This window comes from Panthera uncia, chromosome X (genome assembly GCF_023721935.1).
Source record: "Panthera uncia isolate 11264 chromosome X, Puncia_PCG_1.0, whole genome shotgun sequence".
Classification (NCBI taxonomy): domain Eukaryota; kingdom Metazoa; phylum Chordata; class Mammalia; order Carnivora; family Felidae; genus Panthera; species Panthera uncia.
The window spans coordinates 39426977-39432571 of record NC_064817.1 but is presented as its reverse complement, the minus strand read 5'-3'; the positions used below and the strand labels follow the sequence as shown (position 1 = coordinate 39432571).

General features: G+C 42.3%; 1 non-coding gene across 1 annotated transcript; it reads left to right on the top strand.

Annotated features, from left to right (window-relative positions):
* Positions 1 to 494: 494 nt before the first annotated feature.
* Positions 495 to 579, top strand: TRNAQ-UUG (transfer RNA glutamine (anticodon UUG)). The gene has a single exon. It is a non-coding gene; the product is annotated as a tRNA-Gln (tRNA).
* The last annotated feature ends 5016 nt before the right edge of the window (positions 580 to 5595 follow it).

The window sequence follows — 5595 nt, the reverse complement described above, 5'->3', positions numbered from 1 at the left end:
GAAGGGATACATGCACCCCAATGTTTATAGCAGCATTGTCCACAATAGCCAAATTATGGAAAGAGCCCACATGTCCATTGACTGATGAATGGATACAGAAGATGTGGGGGCCCCTGGGTGGCTCAGTCGGTTGAGTGTCCAACTTTGGCTCAGGTCATGATCTCACAGCTCGTGAGTTGGAGCCCCGCGTCGGGCTCTGTGCTGACAGCTCAGAGCCTGGAGCCTGCTTTGGATTCTGTATCTTCTGTCTCTGACCCTCCCTCCCCTCTGTCAAAAATAAATAAACATTAAAAGTTTTTTAAAAAGAAGATGTGGTATATATATACATATAATGGAATATTACTCAGCCATAAAAATGAATGAAATCTTACCATTTGCAACAATGTGGATGGAGGTAGAGAGTATTATGCTAAGTGACATAAGTCAGAGAAAGACAAATATGTGATTTCACTCATATGTGGAATTTATGAAACAAAACAGATGAACATAGGGGCGCCTGGGTGGCTCAGTCGGTTGAGCGTCTGACTTTGGCTCAGGTCATGATCTCACAGTTCGTGGGTTCGAGCCCCGCGTCGGGCTCTGTGCTGACAGCTCAGAGCCTGGAGCCTGTTTCAGATTCTGGGTCTCCCTCTTTCTCTGACCCTCCCTTGTTCATGCTTTCTCTCTGTCTCAAAAATAAATAAATGTTAAAAAAAATAAATAAAAATAAAATAAAATAAAACAGATGAACATAGGGGGAGAAAGAGAGAGAGGAAAGCAAACCATAAGACACTCTTAATTACGGAGAACAAACTGCGGGTTGCTGGAGGGGAGGTGGGAGGGGAAGGGCTAAACGGTAGATGGGGATTAAGGAAGGCACTTGTTGGGATGGGCACTGGGTGCTGTATGCAAGTAATGAGTGGCTAAATTCTACACCTGAATATTACACTGTATGTTAACTGGAATTTAACTAAAAATTTGAAACTACAGAAAAACGGTTTTTAATAAAAATATTTTAAAAAGCAAATACATACAAATGAAAGAAAAGAGAGAATAACATAATGTGTGCAATGCACTAGGGCAGTACCTAGAGGGAAATTTGTAGCACTAAATGCTTACATTAAAAAAGACGAGGAGCACAGTGGCTCAGTCGGTTAAGCACCTGACTTTGGCTCAGGTCATGATTTCATGGTTTACAGGTTTGAGCCCTGCATCGGGCTCTGTGCTGACAACTCGGAGCCTGGAGGTTGCTTCAGATTCTGTGTCTCCCTCTCTCCTTGCCCCTACCTTACTCGTACTCTCTCTCTCTCTCTTGAAAATAAAACATTTAAAAAAAATTTTTTTAAAGAAAAGAGGAGAGCTTGGGAGTCCTTGGTGGTCCATCAATTAAGCATCTCACTCTTGATTTTGACTCAGGTCACAATCTCAAATTTTTGAGGATTCAAGCCCATGTTAGGCTCTGTGCTGGTGACACAGAGCCTGCTTGGGATTCTCCCTCTTTCTCTGCCCCTCCCCCACTCATGCTCTCTCTGTCTCTCAAAATAAATAAGTAAAAGAAAAAGAAAAGAGGAAAGTTCTTTTAAATTCATGTAACATTGTGTGCCAACTCTACTCCAATTTAAAAAATAAATAAGAAAAAAGAAAAGAAAGAAAGAAAGTTCTCAAATCAATAATCTGGTTCCTACCCCCAAGAAACTAAGAAAAAATAGAGTGAAATAGACCCAAAGCAAGCAGAAGGAGGGAAACAATAAAAAGCAAAAACCAATAAAATAGAAAATGGAAAAACAATAGGTAAAATCAATGAAGCTAAAGGCTCAATCTTTGAAAAGATCAATGAAACTGAAAACCTCTGGCAAGACAAAGATAAAAAGAGAGAAAATACAAATCACGAACATCAGTAATGAAACATGGGATACCTCTGCAAATCCTGCAGCTATTAAAAAGATAGTAAGGGGGCACCTGGGTGGCTCAGTCGGTTAGGCGTCTGACTTCGGCTCAGGTCATGATCTCAGGGTCTGTGGGTTCCAGCCCCGCGTTGGGCTCTGTGCTGACAGCTCGGAGCCTGGAGCCTGCTTCGGCTCCTGCGTCTGCCTCTCTCTCTGACCTTCCCCCACTTGTGCTGTGCTCTCTCTCCGCCTCTCAAAAATAAATAAATGTTAACAAAAATTTTTTTAGGGGCGCCTGGGTGGCTCAGTCGGTTAAGTGTCCGACTTCAGCTTAGGTCATGATTTCGAGGTTCATGAGTTCAAGCCCGGCATCGGGCTCTGTGCTGGCAGTGTGGAGCCTGCTTGGGATTCTTTCTCTCCCCCTCTCTCTGCTTCTGTCCTGCTGTCTCTCTGTCTCTCTCTCTCTCTCTCAAAATAAATAAATAAAGTTTAAAAAATAGGATAATACTATGAACAACTTTATGCTCATAAACTCAACAACTTAGAAGAAATCAACCAAGTGCTCTAAAAGTACAAACTATCAAACTCATCCAAATAGCCCTGTAACGATTACAGAGATTAGATATGTTATTTTGCCCTCAAAAAAGGAATCTCCAGATGCAGATGTTTTCACTGGAGAATTCTACCAAACATTTATTTATTTATCTATTTTACACTTATTTGTTTTTGAGAAACAGAATGAGACAAAGTGGGAGTGGGGGAGGGCCAGAGAGAGGGAGACAGAATCCGAAGCAGGCTCCAGGCTCCGAGCTGTCAGCACAGAGCCCAACGCCGGGCTCGAACCCACGAGCTGTGAGATCATGACCTGAGCCAAAGTCGGACGCTCAACCGACTGAGCCACCCAGGCACCCCTCTACCAAACATTTAAAGAGAAATTAGCACCAATTTTACAGAATCTCTTCCAGATAAGAAAACATTTCCCACCTCATTTTGTGAGGCCTGTTTTGCTTTGCTACCAAAATCAGGGGAAAAGGCACAAAAAGAAAAAAAGAAAACTGCAGACTGAGAGATCTCATGACCTCAGCCACAGAAAAATTCAACACAATATTGGCAAATCAAATCCAGCAATGTTTGTTTTTTTAAGTTTGTTTATTGAACTTATTTTTGAGAGAGGACGAGCGAGCAGGGGAGGCACTGAGAGATGGAGAGAGCGAGAATCCCAAGCAGGTTCCGCACTGTGAGTGCAGAATCCGATGTAGGGCTCAATCTCACAGACCGAGAGATCATGACCCAAGCCGAAGTCCAGAGTCTGACATGTAACCAACTGAGCCATCCAGGTGCCCCGCCCCCCAGCAATGTTTAAAAAGAATTATACCAGGGGCACCTGGGTGGCGCAGTCGGTTAAGCGTCCGACTTCAGCCAGGTCACGATCTCGCGGTCCATGAGTTCGAGCCCCGCGTCAGGCTCTGGGCTGATGGCTCGGAGCCTGGAGCCTGTTTCCGATTCTGTGTCTCCCTCTCTCTCTGCCCCTCCCCCGTTCATGCTCTGTCTCTCTCTGTCCCAAAAATAAATAAAAAAAAAAAAAAAGCGTTAAAAAAAAAAAAAAAAAAAGAATTATACCATAATACTTAAAAAGAAGTGTACCATAACCAAGTGGGATTTATTCTAAGTATGAAAGACCGGTTTGATATTCAAAACTCAATGTAATCCGCCATTATCAACAGAAGACAAATCATACGATCATATCAATTGATGCAAAAAAAAAAAAACCATAACAACCCAACATTTGACAAACTCCAACAGCCAGACTTCTGGTTCCTGGAGACGATGCAGTGGACACCCCTCTCCCTATTTCTACCACTAATTAGGGAATCCAGGGCAAAGATCAAATAAATAGTATTTCTTATTATAAATCACAATATCAGTATCATAGTAACAGACAGAAAAGCTACTTAATTCTTGGCCATGTGTGATCTTCTGTCTAAATATGTCATCCATAGGATAAAAACATCAGTGAGATTATTTTCATTTGATTAGGAAAACTACAAGAGACATTCAGGATTCAGGCAACTTAGCCATGGGGATATGCATTAGCTTATGCGCCTGTGGCCTATGAGTAACTATAATATTACACTTGGGAATTGTACGTTAGAAATTTTCAAAATGGAAAAGGCAGTTGATTGCCTTTTTTGTTGTTTATTTGGTAATAATGGATATTTGCCTTTGAGAGGGAACTCGGAATATTATCTGTTGTAAGTTATTTTTGTGTTCTCTTAGAATAAGGACCAGAAAACTATGGCCCATGACCAACTGTGGACCACTGTCTATTTTTGTAAGTAAAGTTTTATCGCAACACACACACAAAACCAATAGCATTTCTGCATACTAACAATCAAATGTAAAAACACAATGCCGTATAGGGGCACCTGGGTGGCTCAGTCGGTCAAGTATCCAATTCTTGACTTCGGCTCAGGCCATGATCTCGGTTGTGGGTTCAAGTCCCGCATCAGTATCTGTGCTGACATCTCCAAGCCTGCTTAGGATTCTCTCTCTCTCCCTCTCTCTGCTTCTCCCTACCTTTCTCAAAATAAATAAATAAGCATTAAAAAAACAAAACAAAACAAAATACCATATATGATTGCTCCAAAAGAATAAAATACTTAGATATACAGGGGCACCTGGATGGCTCACTCAGTTGAGTGTCGGACTTGTGATTTCAGCTCAGGTCATGATCCCAGGGTCTTGGGATGGAGCCTCACATTGGGCTCTGTGCTGAGCGTGGAGCCTGCTTAAGATTATCTCTCTCTTGTTCTGCCCCTCTCCCCCACTTGCACTCTTTAAAACATAAAAGAAAAAATGGGACGCATGGGTGGCTCAGTCCGTTAAGCATCCGACTTCAGTTCAGGTCATGATCTCACAGTTCATGAGTTCGAGGCCCTCATCGGGCTCTGTGCTGACAGCTCAGAACCTGAAACCTGCTTCGGATTCTGTGTCTCCCTCTCTCTGTCATCCACTCGCGCTGTCTCTCTCTCTCTCTCTCTCTCTCTGTCTCTCACAAATAAATAAAACAAAAAAAAATTTAAGAAAATTAAAAAGAAAAAGAAAACAGGAGAAAATCTTCAAGACACCAGGCTAGACAAAGAGTTCTTATACATGACACTGAAAGCACAATCTACAGAAGGGGGATGTGGCACATTGGGCATCATCCAAACTAAAAAATTTTGCCTTTAAAGAGATGAAAAGATGAGCTACAGACTGGGAAAAAAGTTTGCAAAACATATATCCAACACAGAACTTGCATCTAAGATATATTGTTTTAATTTTTTAGAGTTTTATTTATTTATTTTGAGAGAGAGAGAGAGAGTGCAGGGGAGGAGAGAGAGGGGGGAGAGAGGATCCCAAGCAGGCTCCATACTGTCAGCACAGAGCCCCACACGGGGCTCGCTCCCACAAACCATGGGATCATGACCTGAGCCTAAACCAAGAGCCGGCCACCCGACCTACTGAGCCACCCCGGCACCCCATATCTAAAATACAATTTTAAACTCTCAGAACTCAACCACACAAGCCAATTAGAAAACCAAACAATCATCATTAGCAAATGGGGCCCGAAGACATGACAAAACATTTCACCCAAAAGATACATAGATGGCAAATAATGACGTCGACATCATTAGCCACCAAGGAAATGTATTTGAAAACCACAATGAGATATCCCTACCCGACTATC